Here is a 24,550-nt window from a genome sequence, read left to right on the forward strand (position 1 = left end):
TCAGTCCGTTTTGTCTCTCTGACTCCCTCCTTGTATCCAACAGCTCCAATTCCCAGCTTCAGGAAGGTTCAAATGAATCGGAGTTAAAGGGCACCTACCTCAGTCATTTTCTCTATCTTACCACCCCTCCTTGTATCCAGTAGGTCCAATCCCCTGCCTCAGAAAGGTTCAAATGAAATGGAGTTAAAGGTCCCAAACCTCAGTCCTTTTTGTCTCTCTGACTCCCCCCTTGTATCCAACAGCTCCAATTCCCAGCCTCAGGAAGGTTCAAATGAAATGGAGTTAAAGGGCCCCTACCTCAGTCCTTTTTGTCTCTCTTACTCCACCATTGTATCCAGCAGCTCCAATTCCCAGCCTCAGGAAGGTTCAAATGAAATGGAGGTAAAGGGCCCCTACCTCAATCCTTTTTGCCTCTCTGACTCCCCCCTTGTATGCAGCAGCTTCAACCACCAGCCTCAGGAAGGTTCAAATGAAATGGATGTAAACGGCCCCTACCTCAATCCTTTTTGCCTCTCTGACTCCCCCCTTGTATCCAGCAGCTCCAATCCCCAGCCTTTCGAACGATAAAATGAAATGGAGTTAAAGGGCCCCTACCTCAGTCATTTTCTCTATCTTACCCCCCCTCCTTGTATCCAGTAGGTCCAATCCCCAGCCTCAGGAAGGTTAAAATGAAATGGAGTTAAAGGGCCCCTACCTCAGCCTTTTTTGCCTCTCTGACTCCCTCCTTGTATCCAGCCACTCCAATCCCCAGCCTCAGGGAGGTTCAAATGAAATGGAGTTAAAGGTCCCCTACATCAGTCCTTTTTGCCTCTCTGACTCCCTCCTTGTATCCAACAGCTCCAATCCCCAGCCTCAGGAAGTTTGAAATGAAATGGAGTTAAAGGGCACCTACATCAGTCCTTTTTGTCTCTCTGACTCCCCCCTTGTATCCAGCAGCTCCAATCCCCAGCCTCAGGAAGGTTCAAATGAAATGGAGTTAAAGGGCCCTTACCTCAGTCCCTTTTGTATTTCTGACTCCACCCTTGTATCCAGCAGCTCCAATCCCCAGCTTCAGGAAGGTTCAAATCAAATGGAGTTAAAGGGCCCCTACCTCAGTCATTTTCTCTATCTTACCCCACCTCCTTGTATCCAGCAGCTCCAATTCCCAGCCTCAGGAAGGTTAAAATGAAACGGAGTTAAAGGGCCCAAACCTCAGTCCTTTTTGTCTCTCTGACTCCCCCCTTGTATCCAACAGCTCCAATTCCCAGCCTCAGGAAGGTTCAAATGAAATGGAGTTAAAGGGCCCCTACGTCTATCATTTTCTCTACCTTACCCCCCCTCCTTGTATCCAGTAGGTCCAATCCCCTGCCTCAGGAAGGTTAAAATGAAATGTAGTTAAAGGGCCCCTACCTCAGCCCTTTTTGCCTCTCTGACTCGCTCCTTGTATCCAGCCACTCCAATCCCCAGCCTCAGGGAGGTTCAAATGAAACGGAGTTAAAGGGTCCCTACCTCAGTCCTTTTTGCCTCTCTGACTCTCTCCTTGTATCAAACAGCTCCAATCCCAAGCCTCAGGAAGGTTCAAATGAATTGGAGTTAAAGGTCCCCTACCTCAGCCTTTTTTGCCTCTCTGACTCCCTCCTTGTATCCAGCCACTCCAATCCCCAGCCTCAGGGAGGTTCAAATGAAATGGAGTTAAAGGTCCCCTACATCAGTCCTTTTTGCCTCTCTGACTCCCTCCTTGTATCCAACAGCTCCAATCCCCAGCCTCAGGAAGTTTGAAATGAAATGGAGTTAAAGGGCCCCTACATCAGTCCTTTTTGTCTCTCTGACTCCCCCCTTGTATCGAGCAGCTCCTATCCCCAGCCTCAGGAAGATTCAAATGAAATGGAGTTAAAGGGCCCCTACCTCAGGCCTTTTTGTCTCTCTTACACCCCCCTTGTATCTAGCAGCTCCAATCCCTAGCCTCAGGAAGGTTAAAATGAAATGCAGTTAAAGGGCCCCTACATCAGTCCTTTTTGTCTCTCTTACTCCCCCCTTGTATCCAGCAGTTCCAATCCCGAGCCTTTCGAAGGTTCAAATGCAATGGAGTAAAAGGGCCCCTACATCAGTCCTTTTTGTCTCTCTTACTCCCCCCTTGTATCCAGCAGCTCTAATCCCCAGTCTCAGGAAGGTTCAAATGAAATGGAGTTAAAGGGCCCCTACTTCAGTCCATTTTGCCTCTCTGACTCCCCCCTTGTATCCAGCAGCTCCAACCACCAGCCTCAGGAAGGTTCAAATGAAATGGAGTTAAAGGGCCCCTACATCAATCCTTTTTGTCTCTCTGTCTCCCCGCTTGTATCCAGCAGCTCCAATCCCGAGCCTTTCGAAGGTTCAAATGAAATGAAGTAAAAGGGCCCTTACATCAGTCCTTTTTGTCTCTCTGACTCCCCCCTTGTATTCAGGAGCTCCAACCACCGGCCTCAGGAAGGTTCAAATGAAATGGAGTTTAAGGACCCCTACCTCAGTCCTTTTTGTCTCTCTTACACCCCCCTTGTATCTAGCAGCTCCAATCCCCAGCCTCAGGAAGGTTCAAATGAAATGGAGTTAAAGGGCCCCTACCTTAGTCCTTTTTGCCTCTCTGACTCTCACCTTGTATCCAGCAGCCCCCACCACCGGCCTCAGGAAGGTTCAAATGAAATGGAGTTAAAGGGCCCCTACCTCTGTCCTTTTTGTCTCTCTTACTCCCCCCTTGTATCCAGCAGCTCCAATCCCCAGCCTTAGGAAGGTTCAAATGAAATGGAGTTAAAGGGCCCCTACCTTAGTCCTTTTTGCCTCTCTGACTCTCACCTTGTATCCAGCAGCTCCCACCACCGGCCTCAGGAAGGTTCAAATGAAATGGAGTTAAAGGGCCCCTACCTCTGTCCTTTTTGTCTCTCTTACTCCCCCCTTGTATCCAGCAGTTCCAATCCCGAGCCTTTCGAAGGTTCAAATGAAATGGAGTAAAAGGGCCCCTACATCAGTCCTTTTTGTCTCTCTTACTCCCCCCTGTATCCAGCAGCTCTAATCCCCAGTCTCAGGAAGGTTCAAATGAAATGAAGTTAAAGGTCCACTACCTCGGTCCTTTTTGCCTCTCTGACTCCCCCCTTGTATCCAGCAGCTCCAATCCCCAGCCTCAGGAAGGTTCAAATGAAATGGAGTTAAAGGGCCCCTACCTCTGTCCTTTTTGTCTCTCTGACTCCCCCCATGTATCCAGCAGCTCCAACAACCGGCATCAGGAAGGTTCAAATGAAATGGAGTTAAAGGGCCACTACCTTAGTCCTTTTTGCCTCTCTGACTCTCACCTTGTATCCAGCAGCTCCCACCACCGGCCTCAGGAAGGTTCAAATGAAATGAAGTTAAAGGTCCACTACCTCGGTCCTTTTTGCCTCTCTGACTCCCCCCTTGTATCCAGCAGCTCCAATCTCCAGCCTCAGGAAGGTTCAAATGAAATGGAGTTAAAGTGCCCCTACCTCAGTCCTTTTTGTCTCTCTTACTCTCCCCTTGTATCCAGCAGATCCAATCCCCAGCCTCCGGAAAGTTCAAATGAAATAGAGTTAAAGGGCCCCTACATCAGTCCTTTTTGTCTCTCTGACTCCCACCTTGTATCCAGCAGATCCAATCCCCAGCCTCAGGAAGGTTCAAATGAAATGGAGTTAAAGGGCCCCTACCTCAGTCATTTTTGTCTCTCTTACCCCACCCCACCAATGTATCCAGCAGCTCCAATCCCCAGCCTCAGGAAGGTTAACATTAAATGGAGTTAAAGGGCTCCTACCTCAGCCCTTTTTGCCTCTCTGACTCCCCCCTTGTATCCAATAGCTCCAATCCCCCGCTTCAGGAAGGTTCAAATGAAATGGAGTTAAAGGGCCCCTACCTCAGTCATTTTGTCTTTCTTACCCCCCCCTCCTTGTATCCAGTAGGTCCAATCCCCAGCCTCAGGAAGGTTAAAATGAAATGGAGTTAAAGGGCCCCTACCTCAGCCCTTTTTGCCTCTCTGACTCCCTCCTTGTATCCAGCCGCTCCAATCCCCAGCCTCAGGAAGGTTCAAATGAAATGGAGTTAAAGGGCCCCTAAATCAGTCCTTTTTCTCTCTCTGACTCCTCCCTTGTATCCAGCAGCTCCAATCCCCAGCCTCAGGAAGGTGCAAATGAAATGGAGTTAAAGGGCCCCTACCTCAGTCATTTTTGTCTATCTTACCCCACCCCACCCTTGTATCCAACAGCTCCAATTCCCAGCCTCAGGAAGGTTCAAATGAAATGGACTTAAAGGGACGCTACCTCAGTCCTTTTTGTCTCTGACTCCCCCCTTGTATCCAGCAGCTCCAATCCCCAGCCTTTCGAACGATAAAATGAAATGGAGTTAAAGGGCCCCCTACCTCAGTCATTTTCTCTATCTTACCCCCCTCCTTGTATCCAGTAGGTCCAATCTCCAGCCTCAGGAAGGTTCAAATGAAATGGAGTTAAAGGGCCCCTACCTCAGACAAAAGGGACTGAGGTAGCGGCCCTTTAAGTCCATTTCATTTGAACCTTCCCCTACATCAGTCCTTTTTGCCTCTCTGACTCTCTCCTTGTATCGAACAGCTCCAATCCCAAGCCTCAGGAAGGTTCAAATGAAATGGAGTTAAAGGTCCCCTACATCAGTCCTTTGTGTCTCTCTGACTCCCTCCTTGTATCCAACAGCTCCAATCCCCAGCCTCAGGAAGGTTCAAATGAAATGGAGTTAAAGGGCACAAACCTCAGTCCGTTTTGTCTCTCTGACTCCCTCCTTGTATCCAACAGCTCCAATTCCCAGCTTCAGGAAGGTTCAAATGAATCGGAGTTAAAGGGCACCTACCTCAGTCATTTTCTCTATCTTACCACCCCTCCTTGTATCCAGTAGGTCCAATCCCCTGCCTCAGAAAGGTTCAAATGAAATGGAGTTAAAGGTCCCAAACCTCAGTCCTTTTTGTCTCTCTGACTCCCCCCTTGTATCCAACAGCTCCAATTCCCAGCCTCAGGAAGGTTCAAATGAAATGAAGTAAAAGGGCCGTTACATCAGTCCTTTTTGTCTCTCTGACTCCCCCCTTGTATTCAGGAGCTCCAACCACCGGCCTCAGGAAGGTTCAAATGAAATGGAGTTTAAGGACCCCTACCTCAGTCCTTTTTGTCTCTGTGTCTCCCCCCTTGTATCCAGCAGCTCCAATCCCCAGCCTCAGGACGGTTAAAATGAATTGGAGTTAAAGGGCCCCTACATCAGTCCTTTTTGTCTCTCTGACTCCCCCCATGTATCCAGCAGCTCCAACCACCGGCATCAGGAAGATTCAAATGAAATGGAGTTAAAGGGCCCCTACCTCAGGCCTTTTTGTCTCTCTTACACCCCCCTTGTATCTAGCAGCTCCAATCCCCAGCCTCAGGAAGGTTCAAATGAAATGGAGTTAAAGGGCCCCTACCTTAGTCCTTTTTGCCTCTCTGACTCTCACCTTGTATCCAGCAGCCCCCACCACCGGCCTCAGGAAGGTTCAAATGAAATGGAGTTAAAGGGCCCCTACCTCTGTCCTTTTTGTCTCTCTTACTCCCCCCTTGTATCCAGCAGCTCCAATCCCCAGCCTTAGGAAGGTTCAAATGAAATGGAGTTAAAGGGCCCCTACCTTAGTCCTTTTTGCCTCTCTGACTCTCACCTTGTATCCAGCAGCTCCCACCACCGGCCTCAGGAAGGTTCAAATGAAATGGAGTTAAAGGGCCCCTACCTCTGTCCTTTTTGTCTCTCTTACTCCCCCCTTGTATCCAGCAGTTCCAATCCCGAGCCTTTCGAAGGTTCAAATGAAATGGAGTAAAAGGGCCCCTACATCAGTCCTTTTTGTCTCTCTTACTCCCCCCTGTATCCAGCAGCTCTAATCCCCAGTCTCAGGAAGGTTCAAATGAAATGAAGTTAAAGGTCCACTACCTCGGTCCTTTTTGCCTCTCTGACTCCCCCTTTGTATCCAGCAGCTCCAATCCCCAGCCTCAGGAAGGTTCAAATGAAATGGAGTTAAAGGGCCCCTACTTCTGTCCTTTTTGTCTCTCTGACTCCCCCCATGTATCCAGCAGCTCCAACAACCGGCATCAGGAAGGTTCAAATGAAATGGAGTTAAAGGGCCACTACCTTAGTCCTTTTTGCCTCTCTGACTCTCACCTTGTATCCAGCAGCTCCCACCACCGGCCTCAGGAAGGTTCAAATGAAATGAAGTTAAAGGTCCACTACCTCGGTCCTTTTTGCCTCTCTGACTCCCCCCTTGTATCCAGCAGCTCCAATCTCCAGCCTCAGGAAGGTTCAAATGAAATGGAGTTAAAGTGCCCCTACCTCAGTCCTTTTTGTCTCTCTTACTCTCCCCTTGTATCCAGCAGATCCAATCCCCAGCCTCCGGAAAGTTCAAATGAAATAGAGTTAAAGGGCCCCTACATCAGTCCTTTTTGTCTCTCTGACTCCCACCTTGTATCCAGCAGATCCAATCCCCAGCCTCAGGAAGGTTCAAATGAAATGGAGTTAAAGGGCCCCTACCTCAGTCATTTTTGTCTCTCTTACCCCACCCCACCAATGTATCCAGCAGCTCCAATCCCCAGCCTCAGGAAGGTTAACATTAAATGGAGTTAAAGGGCTCCTACCTCAGCCCTTTTTGCCTCTCTGACTCCCCCCTTGTATCCAATAGCTCCAATCCCCAGCTTCAGGAAGGTTCAAATGAAATGGAGTTAAAGGGCCCCTACCTCAGTCATTTTGTCTTTCTTACCCCCCCCTCCTTGTATCCAGTAGGTCCAATCCCCAGCCTCAGGAAGGTTAAAATGAAATGGAGTTAAAGGGCCCCTACCTCAGCCCTTTTTGCCTCTCTGACTCCCTCCTTGTATCCAGCCGCTCCAATCCCCAGCCTCAGGAAGGTTCAAATGAAATGGAGTTAAAGGGCCCCTAAATCAGTCCTTTTTCTCTCTCTGACTCCTCCCTTGTATCCAGCAGCTCCAATCCCCAGCCTCAGGAAGGTGCAAATGAAATGGAGTTAAAGGGCCCCTACCTCAGTCATTTTTGTCTATCTTACCCCACCCCACCCTTGTATCCAACAGCTCCAATTCCCAGCCTCAGGAAGGTTCAAATGAAATGGACTTAAAGGGACGCTACCTCAGTCCTTTTTGTCTCTGACTCCCCCCTTGTATCCAGCAGCTCCAATCCCCAGCCTTTCGAACGATAAAATGAAATGGAGTTAAAGGGCCCCCTACCTCAGTCATTTTCTCTATCTTACCCCCCTCCTTGTATCCAGTAGGTCCAATCTCCAGCCTCAGGAAGGTTCAAATGAAATGGAGTTAAAGGGCCCCTACCTCAGACAAAAGGGACTGAGGTAGCGGCCCTTTAAGTCCATTTCATTTGAACCTTCCCCTACATCAGTCCTTTTTGCCTCTCTGACTCTCTCCTTGTATCGAACAGCTCCAATCCCAAGCCTCAGGAAGGTTCAAATGAAATGGAGTTAAAGGTCCCCTACATCAGTCCTTTGTGTCTCTCTGACTCCCTCCTTGTATCCAACAGCTCCAATCCCCAGCCTCAGGAAGGTTCAAATGAAATGGAGTTAAAGGGCACAAACCTCAGTCCGTTTTGTCTCTCTGACTCCCTCCTTGTATCCAACAGCTCCAATTCCCAGCTTCAGGAAGGTTCAAATGAATCGGAGTTAAAGGGCACCTACCTCAGTCATTTTCTCTATCTTACCACCCCTCCTTGTATCCAGTAGGTCCAATCCCCTGCCTCAGAAAGGTTCAAATGAAATGGAGTTAAAGGTCCCAAACCTCAGTCCTTTTTGTCTCTCTGACTCCCCCCTTGTATCCAACAGCTCCAATTCCCAGCCTCAGGAAGGTTCAAATGAAATGGAGTTAAAGGGCCCCTACCTCAGTCCTTTTTGTCTCTCTTACTCCACCATTGTATCCAGCAGCTCCAATTCCCAGCCTCAGGACGGTTCAAATGAAATGGAGGTAAAGGGCCCCTACCTCAATCCTTTTTGCCTCTCTGACTCCCCCCTTGTATGCAGCAGCTTCAACCACCAGCCTCAGGAAGGTTCAAATGAAATGGATGTAAAGGGCCCCTACCTCAATCCTTTTTGCCTCTCTGACTCCCCCCTTGTATCCAGCAGCTCCAATCCCCAGCCTTTCGAACGATAAAATGAAATGGAGTTAAAGGGCCCCTACCTCAGTCATTTTCTCTATCTTACCCCCCCTCCTTGTATCCAGTAGGTCCAATCCCCAGCCTCAGGAAGGTTAAAATGAAATGGAGTTAAAGGGCCCCTACCTCAGCCTTTTTTGCCTCTCTGACTCCCTCCTTGTATCCAGCCACTCCAATCCCCAGCCTCAGGGAGGTTCAAATGAAATGGAGTTAAAGGTCCCCTACATCAGTCCTTTTTGCCTCTCTGACTCCCTCCTTGTATCCAACAGCTCCAATCCCCAGCCTCAGGAAGTTTGAAATGAAATGGAGTTAAAGGGCACCTACATCAGTCCTTTTTGTCTCTCTGACTCCCCCCTTGTATCCAGCAGCTCCAATCCCCAGCTTCAGGAAGGTTCAAATCAAATGGAGTTAAAGGGCCCCTACCTCAGTCATTTTCTCTATCTTACCCCACCTCCTTGTATCCAGCAGCTCCAATCCCCAGCCTCAGGAAGGTTCAAATGAAATGGAGTTAAAGGGCCCCTACCTCAGCCCTTTTTGCCTCTCTGACTCCCACCTTGTATCCAATAGCTCCAATTCCCAGCCTCAGGAAGGTTAAAATGAAACGGAGTTAAAGGGCCCAAACCTCAGTCCTTTTTGTCTCTCTGACTCCCCCCTTGTATCCAACAGCTCCAATTCCCAGCCTCAGGAAGGTTCAAATGAAATGGAGTTAAAGGGCCCCTACGTCTATCATTTTCTCTACCTTACCCCCCCTCCTTGTATCCAGTAGGTCCAATCCCCTGCCTCAGGAAGGTTAAAATGAAATGTAGTTAAAGGGCCCCTACCTCAGCCCTTTTTGCCTCTCTGACTCGCTCCTTGTATCCAGCCACTCCAATCCCCAGCCTCAGGGAGGTTCAAATGAAACGGAGTTAAAGGGTCCCTACCTCAGTCCTTTTTGCCTCTCTGACTCTCTCCTTGTATCAAACAGCTCCAATCCCAAGCCTCAGGAAGGTTCAAATGAATTGGAGTTAAAGGTCCCCTACCTCAGCCTTTTTTGCCTCTCTGACTCCCTCCTTGTATCCAGCCACTCCAATCCCCAGCCTCAGGGAGGTTCAAATGAAATGGAGTTAAAGGTCCCCTACATCAGTCCTTTTTGCCTCTCTGACTCCCTCCTTGTATCCAACAGCTCCAATCCCCAGCCTCAGGAAGTTTGAAATGAAATGGAGTTAAAGGGCCCCTACATCAGTCCTTTTTGTCTCTCTGACTCCCCCCTTGTATCGAGCAGCTCCTATCCCCAGCCTCAGGAAGATTCAAATGAAATGGAGTTAAAGGGCCCCTACCTCAGGCCTTTTTGTCTCTCTTACACCCCCCTTGTATCTAGCAGCTCCAATCCCTAGCCTCAGGAAGGTTAAAATGAAATGCAGTTAAAGGGCCCCTACATCAGTCCTTTTTGTCTCTCTTACTCCCCCCTTGTATCCAGCAGTTCCAATCCCGAGCCTTTCGAAGGTTCAAATGCAATGGAGTAAAAGGGCCCCTACATCAGTCCTTTTTGTCTCTCTTACTCCCCCCTTGTATCCAGCAGCTCTAATCCCCAGTCTCAGGAAGGTTCAAATGAAATGGAGTTAAAGGGCCCCTACTTCAGTCCATTTTGCCTCTCTGACTCCCCCCTTGTATCCAGCAGCTCCAACCACCAGCCTCAGGAAGGTTCAAATGAAATGGAGTTAAAGGGCCCCTACATCAATCCTTTTTGTCTCTCTGTCTCCCCGCTTGTATCCAGCAGCTCCAATCCCGAGCCTTTCGAAGGTTCAAATGAAATGAAGTAAAAGGGCCCTTACATCAGTCCTTTTTGTCTCTCTGACTCCCCCCTTGTATTCAGGAGCTCCAACCACCGGCCTCAGGAAGGTTCAAATGAAATGGAGTTTAAGGACCCCTACCTCAGTCCTTTTTGTCTCTGTGTCTCCCCCCTTGTATCCAGCAGCTCCAATCCCCAGCCTCAGGAAGGTTCAAATGAAATGGAGTTAAAGGGCCCCTACCTTAGTCCTTTTTGCCTCTCTGACTCTCACCTTGTATCCAGCAGCCCCCACCACCGGCCTCAGGAAGGTTCAAATGAAATGGAGTTAAAGGGCCCCTACCTCTGTCCTTTTTGTCTCTCTTACTCCCCCCTTGTATCCAGCAGCTCCAATCCCCAGCCTTAGGAAGGTTCAAATGAAATGGAGTTAAAGGGCCCCTACCTTAGTCCTTTTTGCCTCTCTGACTCTCACCTTGTATCCAGCAGCTCCCACCACCGGCCTCAGGAAGGTTCAAATGAAATGGAGTTAAAGGGCCCCTACCTCTGTCCTTTTTGTCTCTCTTACTCCCCCCTTGTATCCAGCAGTTCCAATCCCGAGCCTTTCGAAGGTTCAAATGAAATGGAGTAAAAGGGCCCCTACATCAGTCCTTTTTGTCTCTCTTACTCCCCCCTTGTATCCAGCAGCTCTAATCCCCAGTCTCAGGAAGGTTCAAATGAAATGAAGTTAAAGGTCCACTACCTCGGTCCTTTTTGCCTCTCTGACTCCCCCCTTGTATCCAGCAGCTCCAATCCCCAGCCTCAGGAAGGTTCAAATGAAATGGAGTTAAAGGGCCCCTACCTCTGTCCTTTTTGTCTCTCTGACTCCCCCCATGTATCCAGCAGCTCCAACAACCGGCATCAGGAAGGTTCAAATGAAATGGAGTTAAAGAGCCACAACCTTAGTCCTTTTTTCCTCTCTGACTCTCACCTTGTATCCAGCAGCTCCCACCACCGGCCTCAGGAAGGTTCAAATGAAATGAAGTTAAAGGTCCACTACCTCGGTCCTTTTTGCCTCTCTGACTCCCCCCTTGTATCCAGCAGCTCCAATCCGCAGCCTCAGGAAGGTTCAAATGAAGTGGAGTTTAAGGACCCCTACCTCAGTCCTTTTTGTCTCTGTGTCTCCACCCTTGTATCCAGCAGCTCCAATCCCCAGCCTCAGGAAGGTTAAAATGAAATGGAGTTAAAGGGCCCCTACATCAGTCCTTTTTGTCTCTCTGACTCCCCCCATGTATCCAGCAGCTCCAACCACCGGCATCAGGAAGGTTCAAATGAAATGGAGTTAAAGGGCCCCTACCTTACTCCTTTTTGCCTCTCTGACTCTCACCTTGTATCCAGCAGCTCCCACCAAAGGCCTCAGGAAGGTTCAAATGAAATGGAGTTAAAGGGCCCCTACCTCTGTCCTTTTTGTCTCTCTTACTCCCCCCTTGTATCCAGCAGCTCCAATCTCCAGCCTCAGGAAGGTTCAAATGAAATGGAGTTAAAGGGCCCCTACATCAGTCCTTTTTGTCTCTCTGACTCCCCCCTTGTATCCAGCAGCTCCCATCCCCAGCCTCAGGAAGATTCAAATGAAATGGAGTTAACGGGCCCCTACCTCAGTCCTTTTTGTCTCTGTGTCTCCCCCCTTGTATCCAGGAGCTCCAATCCCCAGCCTCAGGAAGGTTAAAATGAAATGGAGTTAAAGGGCCCCTACATCAGTCCTATTTGTCTCTCTGACTCCCCCCATGTATCCAGCAGCTCCAACCACCGGCCTCAGGAAGGTTCAAATGAAATGGAGTTAAAGGGCCCCTACATCAATCCTTTTTGTCTCTCTGTCTCCCCCCTTGTATCTAGCAGCTCAAATCCCCAGCCTCAGGAAGGTTCAAATCAAATGGAGTTAAAGGGGCCCTACATCACTCCTTTTTGTCTCTCTTACTCCCGCCTTGTATACAGCAGCTCCAATCCCCAGCCTCAGGAAGTTTCAAATGAAATGGAGTTAAAGGGGCCCGACCTCAGTCCTTTTTGTCTCACTGACTCCCCCCCCTGTATTGAGCAGCTCCAGTCCCCAGCCTTTCGAAGGTTAAAATAAAATGGAGGTAAAGGGCCCCTACATCAATCCTTTTTGCCTCTCTGTCTCCCCGCTTGTATTCAGGAGCTCCAACCACCGGCCTCAGGAAGGTTCAAATGAAATGGAGTAAAAGGGCCCCTACATCAGTCCTTTTTGTCTCTCTGACTCCCCCCTTGTATTCAGGAGCTCCAACCACCAGCCTCAGGAAGGTTAAAATGAAATGGATTTAAAGGGCCACTTCATCAGTCCTTTTTGTCTCTCTTACTCCCCCCTTGTATCCAGCAGCTCCAATCCCAAGCCTTTCGAAAGTTCAAATGAAATGGAGTAAAAGGGCCCCTACATCAGTCCTTTTTGTCTCTCTGACTCCCCCCTTGTATCCAGCAGCTCCCATCCCCAGCCTCAGGAAGATTCAAATGAAATGGAGTTAACGGGCCCCTACCTCAGTCCTTTTTGTCTTTCTGTCTCCCCCCTTGTATCCAGGAGCTCCAATCCCCAGCCTCAGGAAGGTTAAAATGAAATGGAGTTAAAGGGCCCCTACATCAGTCCTTTTTGTCTCTCTGACTCCCCCCTTGTATCCAGCAGCTCCCATCCCCAGCCTCAGGAAGATTCAAATGAAATGGAGTTAACGGGCCTCTACCTCAGTCCTTTTTGTCTCTCTGACTCCCCCCTTGTATCCAGCAGCTCCAATCTCCAGCCTCAGGAAGGTTCAAATGAAATGGAGTTAAAGGGCCCCTACATCAGTCCTTTTTGTCTCTCTGACTCCCCCCTTGTATCCAGCAGCTCCCATCCCCAGCCTCAGGAAGATTCAAATGAAATGGAGTTAACGGGCCCCTACCTCAGTCCTTTTTGTCTCTGTGTCTCCCCCCTTGTATCCAGGAGCTCCAATCCCCAGCCTCAGGAAGGTTAAAATGAAATGGAGTTAAAGGGCCCCTACATCAGTCCTATTTGTCTCTCTGACTCCCCCCATGTATCCAGCAGCTCCAACCACCGGCCTCAGGAAGGTTCAAATGAAATGGAGTTAAAGGGCCCCTACATCAATCCTTTTTGTCTCTCTTACTCCCCCCTTGTATACAGCAGCTCCAATCCCCAGCCTCAGGAAGGTTCAAATGAAATGGAGTTAAAGGGCCCCTACCTTAGTCCTTTTTGCCTCTCTGACTCTCACCTTGTATCCAGCAGCTCCCACCAGCGGCCTCAGGAAGGTTCAAATGAAATGGAGTTAAAGGGCCCCTACCTTAGTCCTTTTTGCCTCTCTGACTCTCACCTTGTATCCATCAGTTCAAACCACCAGCCTCAGGAAGGTTCAAATGAAATGAAGTTAAAGGTCCACTACCTCGGTCCTTTTTGCCTCTCTGACTCCCCCCTTGTATCCAGCAGCTCCAATCCGCAGCCTCAGGAAGGTTCAAATGAAGTGGAATTAAAAGGCCCCTACCTTAGTCCTTTTTGTCTCTCTGACTCCCCCCATGTATCCAGCAGCTCCAACCACCGGGATCAGGAAGGTTCAAATGAAATGGAGTTAAAGGGCCACTACCTTAGTCCTTTTTGCCTCTCTGACTCTCACCTTGTATCCAGCAGCTCCCACCACCGGCCTCAGGAAGGTTCAAATGAAATGGAGTTAAAGGGGCCCTACATCACTCCTTTTTGTCTCTCTTACTCCCCCCTTGTATACAGCAGCTCCAATCCCCAGCCTCAGGAAGGTTCAAATGAAATGGAGTTAAAGGGCCCCGACCTCAGTCCTTTTTGTCTCACTGACTCCCCCCCCCCTGTATTGAGCAGCTCCAGTCCCCAGCCTTTCGAAGGTTAAAATAAAATGGAGGTAAAGGGCCCCTACATCAATACTTTTTGCCTCTCTGTCTCCCCGTTTGTATTCAGGAGCTCCAACCACCAGCCTCAGGAAGGTTAAAATGAAATGGATTTAAAGGGCCACTTCATCAGTCCTTTTTGTCTCTCTTACTCCCCCCTTGTATCCAGCAGCTCCAATCCCAAGCCTTGGGAAGGTTCAAATGAAATGTAGTTAAAGGGCCCCTACATCAGTCCTTTTTGCCTCTCTGACTCCCCCCTTGTATCCAGCAGCTCCAACCACCAGCCTCAGGAAGGTTCAAATGAAATGGAGTTTAAGGGCCCCTACCTTAGTCCTTTTTGCCTCTCTGACTCTCACCTTGTATCCAGCAGTTCAAACCACCAGCCTCAGGAAGGTTCAAATGAAATGAAGTTAAAGGCCCACTACCTCGGTCCTTTTTGCCTCTCTGACTCCCCCCTTGTATACAGCAGCTCCAATCCCCAGCCTCAGGAAGGTTCAAATGAAATGGAGTTTAAGGACCCCTACCTCAGTCCTTTTTGTCTCTGTGTCTCCCCCCTTGTATCCAGCAGCTCCAATCCCCAGCCTCAGGAAGGTTAAAATGAAATGGAGTTAAAGGGCCCCTACATCAGTCCTTTTTGTCTCTCTGACTCCCCCCATGTATCCAGCAGCTCCAACCACCGGCATCAGGAAGGTTCAAATGAAATGGAGTTAAATGGCCCCTACCTTAGTCCTTTTTGCCTCTCTGACTCTCACCTTGTATCCAGCAGCTCCCACCACCGGCCTCAGGAAGGTTCAAATGAAATGGAGTTAAAGGGCCCCTACCTCTGTCCTTTTTGTCTCTCTGACTCCCCCCTTGTATCCAGCAGCTCCAATCCCCAGCCTCAGGAAGATTCAAATGAAATGGAGTTAAAGGGCCCCTACCTCAGGCCTTTTTGTCTCTCTTACACCCCCCTTGTATCCAGCAGCTCCAATCCCTAGCCTCAGGAAGGTTAAAATGAAATGGAGTAAAAGGGCCCCTACATCAGTCCTTTTTGTCTCTCTTACTCCCCCCTTATATCCAGCAGCTCTAATCCCCAGTCTCAGGAAGGTTCAAATGAAATGGAGTTAAAGGGCCCCTACTTCAGTCCATTTTGCCTCTCTGACTCCCCCCTTGTATCCAGCAGCTCCAACCACCAGCCTCAGGAAGGTTCAAATGAAATGGAGTTAAAGGGCCCCTACCTTAGTCCTTTTTGCCTCTCTGACTCTCACCTTGTATCCAGCAGCTCCCACCAGCGGCCTCAGGAAGGTTCAAATGAAATGGAGTTAAAGGGCCCCTACCTTAGTCCTTTTTGCCTCTCTGACTCTCACCTTGTATCCATCAGTTCAAACCACCAGCCTCAGGAAGGTTCAAATGAAATGAAGTTAAAGGTCCACTACCTCGGTCCTTTTTGCCTCTCTGACTCCCCCCTTGTATCCAGCAGCTCCAATCCGCAGCCTCAGGAAGGTTCAAATGAAGTGGAGTTTAAGGACCCCTACCTCAGTCCTTTTTGTCTCTGTGTCTCCCCCCTTGTATCCAGCAGTTCCAATCCCGAGCCTTTCGAAGGTTCAAATGAAATGGAGTAAAAGGGCCCCTACATCAGTCCTTTTTGTCTCTCTTACTCCCCCCTTATATCCAGCAGCTCTAATCCCCAGTCTCAGGAAGGTTCAAATGAAATGGAGTTAAAGGGCCCCTACTTCAGTCCATTTTGCCTCTCTGACTCCCCCCTTGTATCCAGCAGCTCCAACCACCAGCCTCAGGAAGGTTCAAATGAAATGAAGTTAAAGGGCCCCTACATCAATCCTTTTTGTCTCTCTGTCTCCCCGCTTGTATCCAGCAGCTCCAATCCCGAGCCTTTCGAAGGTTCAAATGAAATGAAATAAAAGGGCCCTTACATCAGTCCTTTTTGTCTCTCTGACTCCCCCCTTGTATTCAGGAGCTCCAACCACCGGCCTCCGGAAGGTTAAAATGAAATGGAGTTTAAGGGCACCTACCTCAGTCCTTTTTGTCTCTGTGTCTCCCCCCTTGTATCCAGCAGCTCCAATCCCCAGCCTCAGGAAGGTTAAAATAAAATGGAGTTAAAGGGCCCCTACATCAGTCCTTTTTGCCTCTCTGACTCTCACCTTTTATCCAGCAGTTCAAACCACCAGCCTCAGGAAGGTTCAAATGAAATGAAGTTAAATGTCCACTACCTCGGTCCTTTTTGCCTCACTGACTCCCCACTTGTATCCAGCAGCTCCAATCCCCAGCCTTTCGAAGGTTAAAATGAAATGGAGTAAAAGGGCCCCTACATCAGTCCTTTTTGTCACTCTGACTCCCCCCTTGTATTCAGGAGCTCCAACCACCGGCCTCAGGAAGGTTAAAATGAAATGGAGTTTAAGGGCCCCTACCTCAGTCCTTTTTGTCTCTGTGTCTCCCCCCTTTAATCCAGCAGCTCCAATCCCCAGCCTCAGGAAGGTTAAAATGAAATGGAGTTAAAGGGCCCCTACATCAGTCCTTTTTGTCTCTCTGACTCCCCCCATGTATCCAGCAGCTCCAACCACCGGGATCAGGAAGGTTCAAATGAAATGGAGTTTAAGGGCCACTACCTTAGTCCTTTTTGCCTCTCTGACTCTCACCTTGTATCCAGCAGCTCCCACCACCGGCCTCAGGAAGGTTCAAATGAAATGGAGTTAAAGGGCCCCTACCTTAGTCCTTTTTGCCTCTCTGACTCTCACCTTGTATCCATCAGTTCAAACCACCAGCCTCATGAAGGTTCAAATGAAATGAAGTTAAAGGTCCACTACCTCGGTCCTTTTTGCCTCTCTGACTCCCCCCTTGTATCCAGCAGCTCCAATCCCCAGCCTCAGGAAGGTTCAAATGAAATGGAGTTTAAGGACCCCTACCTCAGTCCTTTTTGTCTCTGTGTCTCCCGCCTTGTATCCAGCAGCTCCAATCCCCAGCCTCAGGAAGGTTAAAATGAAATGGAGTTAAAGGGCCCCTACATCAGTCCTTTTTGTCTCTCTGACTCCCCCCATGTATCCAGCAGCTCCAACCACCGGCATCAGGAAGGTTCAAATGAAATGGAGTTAAAGGGCCCCTACCTTAGTCCTTTTTGCCTCTCTGACTCTCACCTTGTATCCAGCAGCTCCCACCACCTGCCTCAGGAAGGTTCAAATGAAATGGAGTTAAAGGGCCCCTACCTCTGTCCTTTTTGTCTCTCTTACTCCCCCCTTGTATCCAGCAGCTCCAATCCCCAGCCTCAGGAAGATTCAAATGAAATGGAGTTAAAGGGCCCCTACCTCAGGCCTTTTTGTCTCTCTTACACCCCCCTTGTATCCAGCAGCTCCAATCTCTAGCCTCAGGAAGGTTAAAATGAAATGCAGTTAAAGGGCCCCTACATCAGTCCTTTTTGTCTCTCTTACTCCCCCCTTGTATCCAGCAGTTCCAATCCCGAGCCTTTCGAAGGTTCAAATGAAATGGAGTAAAAGGGCCCCTACATCAGTCCTTTTTGTCTCTCTTACTCCCCCCTTATATCCAGCAGCTCTAATCCCCAGTCTCAGGAAGGTTCAAATGAAATGGAGTAAAAGGGCCCCTACTTCAGTCCATTTTGCCTCTCTGACTCCCCCCTTCTATCCAGCAGCTCCAACCACCAGCCTCAGGAAGGTTCAAATGAAATGGAGTTAAAGGGCCCCTACATCAATCCTTTTTGTCTCTCTGTCTCCCTGCTTGTATCCAGCAGCTCCAATCCCGAGCCTTTCGAAGGTTAAAATGAAATGGAGTAAAAGGGCCCCTACATCAGTCCTTTTTGTCACTCTGACTCCCCCCTTGTATTCAGGAGCTCCAACCACCGGCCTCAGGAAGGTTAAAATGAAATGGAGTTTAAGGGCCCCTACCTCAGTCCTTTTTGTCTCTGTGTCTCCCCCCTTTAATCCAGCAGCTCCAATCCCCAGCCTCAGGAAGGTTAAAATGAAATGGAGTTAAAGGGCCCCTACATCAGTCCTTTTTGTCTCTCTGACTCCCCCCATGTATCCAGCAGCTCCAACCACCGGGATCAGGAAGGTTCAAATGAAATGGAGTTAAAGGGCCACTACCTTAGTCCTTTTTGCCTCTCTGACTCTCACCTTGTATCCAGCAGCTCCCACCACCGGCCTCAGGAAGGTTCAAATGAAATGGAGTTAAAGGGCCCCTACCTTAGTCCTTTTTGCCTCTCTGACTCTCACCTTGTATCCATCAGTTCAAACCACCAGCCTCATGAAGGTTCAAATGAAATGAAGTTAAAGGTCCACTACCTCGGTCCTTTTTGCCTCTCTGACTCCCCCCTTGTATCCAGCAGCTCCAATCCCCAGCCTCAGGAAGGTTCAAATGAAATGGAGTTTAAGGACCCCTACCTCAGTCCTTTTTGTCTCTGTGTCTCCCCCCTTGTATCCAGCAGCTCCAATCCCCAGCCTCAGGAAGGTTAAAATGAAATGGAGTTAAAGGGCCCCTACATCAGTCCTTTTTGTCTCTCTGACTCCCCCCATGTATCCAGCAGCTCCAACCACCGGCATCAGGAAGGTTCAAATGAAATGGAGTTAAAGGGCCCCTACCTTAGTCCTTTTTGCCTCTCTGACTCTCACCTTGTATCCAGCAGCTCCCACCACCTGCCTCAGGAAGGTTCAAATGAAATGGAGTTAAAGGGCCCCTACCTCTGTCCTTTTTGTCTCTCTTACTCCCCCCTTGTATCCAGCAGCTCCAATCCCCAGCCTCAGGAAGATTCAAATGAAATGGAGTTAAAGGGCCCCTACCTCAGGCCTTTTTGTCTCTCTTACACCCCCCTTGTATCCAGCAGCTCCAATCTCTAGCCTCAGGAAGGTTAAAATGAAATGCAGTTCAAGGGCCCCTACATCAGTCCTTTTTGTCTCTCTTACTCCCCCCTTGTATCCAGCAGTTCCAATCCCGAGCCTTTCGAAGGTTCAAATGAAATGGAGTAAAAGGGCCCCTACATCAGTCCTTTTTGTCTCTCTTACTCCCCCCTTATATCCAGCAGCTCTAATCCCCAGTCTCAGGAAGGTTCAAATGAAATGGAGTAAAAGGGCCCCTACTTCAGTCCATTTTGCCTCTCTGACTCCCCCCTTGTATCCAGCAGCTCCAATCCCAAGCCTTTCGAAGGTTCAAATGAAATGGAGGTAAAGGGCCCTTACCTCAGTCCTCTTTGCCACTCTAACTCCCCAATTGTATCCAGCAGCTCCAATCCCCAGCCTCAGGAAGGTTCAAATGAAATGGAGTTAAAGGGCCCCTACATCAGTCCTTTTTGTCTCTCTGACTCCCCCCTTGTATCCAGCAGCTCCCATCCCCAGCCTCAGGAAGATTCAAATGAAATGGAGTTAACGGGCCCCTACCTCTGTCCTTTTTGTCTTTGTGTCTCCCCCCTTGTATCCAGGAGCTCCAATCCCCAGCCTCAGGAAGTTTAAAATGAAATGGAGTTAAAGGGCCCCTACATCAGTCCTATTTGTCTCTCTGACTCCCCCCATGTATCCAGCAGCTCCAACCACCGGCCTCAGGAAGGTTCAAATGAAATGGAGTTAAAGGGCCCCTACATCAATCCTTTTTGTCTCTCTGTCTCCCCACTTGTATCCAGCAGCTCCAATTCCCAGCCTCAGGAAGGTTCAAATGAAATGGAGTTAAAGGGGCCCTACATCACTCCTTTTTGTCTCTCTTACTCCCCCCTTGTATACAGCAGCTCCAATCCCCAGCCTCAGGAAGGTTCAAATGAAATGGAGTTAAAGGGCCCCGACCTCAGTCCTTTTTGTCTCACTGACTCCCCCCCTGTATTGAGCAGCTCCAGTCCCCAGCCTTTCGAAGGTTAAAATAAAATGGAGGTAAAGGGCCCCTACCTCAGTCCTTTCTATCTCTCTTACTCCCCCCTTTTATCCAGCAGCTCCAATCCCCAGCCTTGGGAAGGTTCAAATGAAATGTAGTTAAAGGGCCCCTACATCAGTCCTTTTTGCCTCTCTGACTCCCCCCTTGTATCCAGCAGCTCCAACCACCAGCCTCAGGAAGGTTCAAATGAAATGGAGTTTAAGGGCCCCTACCTTAGTCCTTTTTGCCTCTCTGACTCTCACCTTGTATCCAGCAGTTCAAACCACCAGCCTCAGGAAGGTTCAAATGAAATGAAGTTAAAGGCCCACTACCTCGGTCCTTTTTGCCTCTCTGACTCCCCCCTTGTATACAGCAGCTCCAATCCCCAGCCTCAGGAAGGTTCAAATGAAATGGAGTTTAAGGACCCCTACCTCAGTCCTTTTTGTCTCTGTGTCTCCCCCCTTGTATCCAGCAGCTCCAATCCCCAGCCTCAGGAAGGTTAAAATGAAATGGAGTTAAAGGGCCCCTACATCAGTCCTTTTTGTCTCTCTGACTCCCCCCATGTATCCAGCAGCTCCAACCACCGGCATCAGGAAGGTTCAAATGAAATGGAGTTAAAGGGCCCCTACCTCTGTCCTTTTTGTCTCTCTGACTCCCCCCTTGTATCCAGCAGCTCCAATCCCCAGCCTCAGGAAGATTCAAATGAAATGGAGTTAAAGGGCCCCTACCTCAGGCCTTTTTGTCTCTCTTACACCCCCCTTGTATCCAGCAGCTCCAATCCCTAGCCTCAGGAAGGTTAAAATGAAATGGAGTAAAAGGGCCCCTACATCAGTCCTTTTTGTCTCTCTTACTCCCCCCTTATATCCAGCAGCTCTAATCCCCAGTCTCAGGAAGGTTCAAATGAAATGGAGTTAAAGGGCCCCTACTTCAGTCCATTTTGCCTCTCTGACTCCCCCCTTGTATCCAGCAGCTCCAACCACCAGCCTCAGGAAGGTTCAAATGAAATGGAGTTAAAGGGCCCCTACCTTAGTCCTTTTTGCCTCTCTGACTCTCACCTTGTATCCAGCAGCTCCCACCAGCGGCCTCAGGAAGGTTCAAATGAAATGGAGTTAAAGGGCCCCTACCTTAGTCCTTTTTGCCTCTCTGACTCTCACCTTGTATCCATCAGTTCAAACCACCAGCCTCAGGAAGGTTCAAATGAAATGAAGTTAAAGGTCCACTACCTCGGTCCTTTTTGCCTCTCTGACTCCCCCCTTGTATCCAGCAGCTCCAATCCGCAGCCTCAGGAAGGTTCAAATGAAGTGGAGTTTAAGGACCCCTACCTCAGTCCTTTTTGTCTCTGTGTCTCCCCCCTTGTATCCAGCAGTTCCAATCCCGAGCCTTTCGAAGGTTCAAATGAAATGGAGTAAAAGGGCCCCTACATCAGTCCTTTTTGTCTCTCTTACTCCCCCCTTATATCCAGCAGCTCTAATCCCCAGTCTCAGGAAGGTTCAAATGAAATGGAGTTAAAGGGCCCCTACTTCAGTCCATTTTGCCTCTCTGACTCCCCCCTTGTATCCAGCAGCTCCAACCACCAGCCTCAGGAAGGTTCAAATGAAATGGAGTTAAAGGGCCCCTACATCAATCCTTTTTGTCTCTCTGTCTCCCCGCTTGTAGCCAGCAGCTCCAATCCCGAGCCTTTCGAAGGTTCAAATGAAATGAAATAAAAGGGCCCTTACATCAGTCCTTTTTGTCTCTCTGACTCCCCCCTTGTATTCAGGAGCTCCAACCACCGGCCTCCGGAAGGTTAAAATGAAATGGAGTTTAAGGGCCCCTACCTCAGTCCTTTTTGTCTCTGTGTCTCCCCCCTTGTATCCAGCAGCTCCAATCCCCAGCCTCAGGAAGGTTAAAATAAAATGGAGTTAAAGGGCCCCTACATCAGTCCTTTTTGCCTCTCTGACTCTCACCTTGTATCCAGCAGTTCAAACCACCAGCCTCAGGAAGGTTCAAATGAAATGAAGTTAAATGTCCACTACCTCGGTCCTTTTTGCCTCACTGACTCCCCACTTGTATCCAGCAGCTCCAATCCCCAGCCTTTCGAAGGTTAAAATGAAATGGAGTAAAAGGGCCCCTACATCAGTCCTTTTTGTCACTCTGACTCCCCCCTTGTATTCAGGAGCTCCAACCACCGGCCTCAGGAAGGTTAAAATGAAATGGAGTTTAAGGGCCCCTACCTCAGTCCTTTTTGTCTCTGTGTCTCCCCCCTTTAATCCAGCAGCTCCAATCCCCAGCCTCAGGAAGGTTAAAATGAAATGGAGTTAAAGGGCCCCTACATCAGTCCTTTTTGTCTCTCTGACTCCCCCCATGTATCCAGCAGCTCCAACCACCGGGATCAGGAAGGTTCAAATGAAATGGAGTTTAAGGGCCACTACCTTAGTCCTTTTTGCCTCTCTGACTCTCACCTTGTATCCAGCAGCTCCCACCACCGGCCTCAGGAAGGTTCAAATGAAATGGAGTTAAAGGGCCCCTACCTTAGTCCTTTTTGCCTCTCTGACTCTCACCTTGTATCCATCAGTTCAAACCACCAGCCTCATGAAGGTTCAAATGAAATGAAGTTAAAGGTCCACTACCTCGGTCCTTTTTGCCTCTCTGACTCCCCCCTTGTATCCAGCAGCTCCAATCCCCAGCCTCAGGAAGGTTCAAATGAAATGGAGTTTAAGGACCCCTACCTCAGTCCTTTTTGTCTCTGTGTCTCCCCCCTTGTATCCAGCAGCTCCAATCCCCAGCCTCAGGAAGGTTAAAATGAAATGGAGTTAAAGGGCCCCTACATCAGTCCTTTTTGTCTCTCTGACTCCCCCCATGTATCCAGCAGCTCCAACCACCGGCATCAGGAAGGTTCAAATGAAATGGAGTTAAAGGGCCCCTACCTTAGTCCTTTTTGCCTCTCTGACTCTCACCTTGTATCCAGCAGCTCCCACCACCTGCCTCAGGAAGGTTCAAATGAAATGGAGTTAAAGGGCCCCTACCTCTGTCCTTTTTGTCTCTCTTACTCCCCCCTTGTATCCAGCAGCTCCAATCCCCAGCCTCAGGAAGATTCAAATGAAATGGAGTTAAAGGGCCCCTACCTCAGGCCTTTTTGTCTCTCTTACACCCCCCTTGTATCCAGCAGCTCCAATCTCTAGCCTCAGGAAGGTTAAAATGAAATGCAGTTAAAGGGCCCCTACATCAGTCCTTTTTGTCTCTCTTACTCCCCCCTTGTATCCAGCAGTTCCAATCCCGAGCCTTTCGAAGGTTCAAATGAAATGGAGTAAAAGGGCCCCTACATCAGTCCTTTTTGTCTCTCTTACTCCCCCCTTATATCCAGCAGCTCTAATCCCCAGTCTCAGGAAGGTTCAAATGAAATGGAGTAAAAGGGCCCCTACTTCAGTCCATTTTGCCTCTCTGACTCCCCCCTTCTATCCAGCAGCTCCAACCACCAGCCTCAGGAAGGTTCAAATGAAATGGAGTTAAAGGGCCCCTACATCAATCCTTTTTGTCTCTCTGTCTCCCTGCTTGTATCCAGCAGCTCCAATCCCGAGCCTTTCGAAGGTTAAAATGAAATGGAGTAAAAGGGCCCCTACATCAGTCCTTTTTGTCACTCTGACTCCCCCCTTGTATTCAGGAGCTCCAACCACCGGCCTCAGGAAGGTTAAAATGAAATGGAGTTTAAGGGCCCCTACCTCAGTCCTTTTTGTCTCTGTGTCTCCCCCCTTTAATCCAGCAGCTCCAATCCCCAGCCTCAGGAAGGTTAAAATGAAATGGAGTTAAAGGGCCCCTACATCAGTCCTTTTTGTCTCTCTGACTCCCCCCATGTATCCAGCAGCTCCAACCACCGGGATCAGGAAGGTTCAAATGAAATGGAGTTAAAGGGCCACTACCTTAGTCCTTTTTGCCTCTCTGACTCTCACCTTGTATCCAGCAGCTCCCACCACCGGCCTCAGGAAGGTTCAAATGAAATAGAGTTAAAGGGCCCCTACCTTAGTCCTTTTTGCCTCTCTGACTCTCACCTTGTATCCATCAGTTCAAACCACCAGCCTCATGAAGGTTCAAATGAAATGAAGTTAAAGGTCCACTACCTCGGTCCTTTTTGCCTCTCTGACTCCCCCCTTGTATCCAGCAGCTCCAATCCCCAGCCTCAGGAAGGTTCAAATGAAATGGAGTTTAAGGACCCCTACCTCAGTCCTTTTTGTCTCTGTGTCTCCCCCCTTGTATCCAGCAGCTCCAATCCCCAGCCTCAGGAAGGTTAAAATGAAATGGAGTTAAAGGGCCCCTACATCAGTCCTTTTTGTCTCTCTGACTCCCCCCATGTATCCAGCAGCTCCAACCACCGGCATCAGGAAGGTTCAAATGAAATGGAGTTAAAGGGCCCCTACCTTAGTCCTTTTTGCCTCTCTGACTCTCACCTTGTATCCAGCAGCTCCCACCACCTGCCTCAGGAAGGTTCAAATGAAATGGAGTTAAAGGGCCTCTACCTCTGTCCTTTTTGTCTCTCTTACTCCCCCCTTGTATCCAGCAGCTCCAATCCCCAGCCTCAGGAAGATTCAAATGAAATGGAGTTAAAGGGCCCCTACCTCAGGCCTTTTTGTCTCTCTTACACCCCCCTTGTATCCAGCAGCTCCAATCTCTAGCCTCAGGAAGGTTAAAATGAAATGCAGTTCAAGGGCCCCTACATCAGTCCTTTTTGTCTCTCTTACTCCCCCCTTGTATCCAGCAGTTCCAATCCCGAGCCTTTCGAAGGTTCAAATGAAATGGAGTAAAAGGGCCCCTACATCAGTCCTTTTTGTCTCTCTTACTCCCCCCTTATATCCAGCAGCTCTAATCCCCAGTCTCAGGAAGGTTCAAATGAAATGGAGTAAAAGGGCCCCTACTTCAGTCCATTTTGCCTCTCTGACTCCCCCCTTGTATCCA

Source organism: Natrix helvetica (genome assembly GCF_964273705.1).
Source record: "Natrix helvetica genome assembly, chromosome: W".
Taxonomy (NCBI): Eukaryota; Metazoa; Chordata; class Lepidosauria; order Squamata; family Natricidae; genus Natrix; species Natrix helvetica.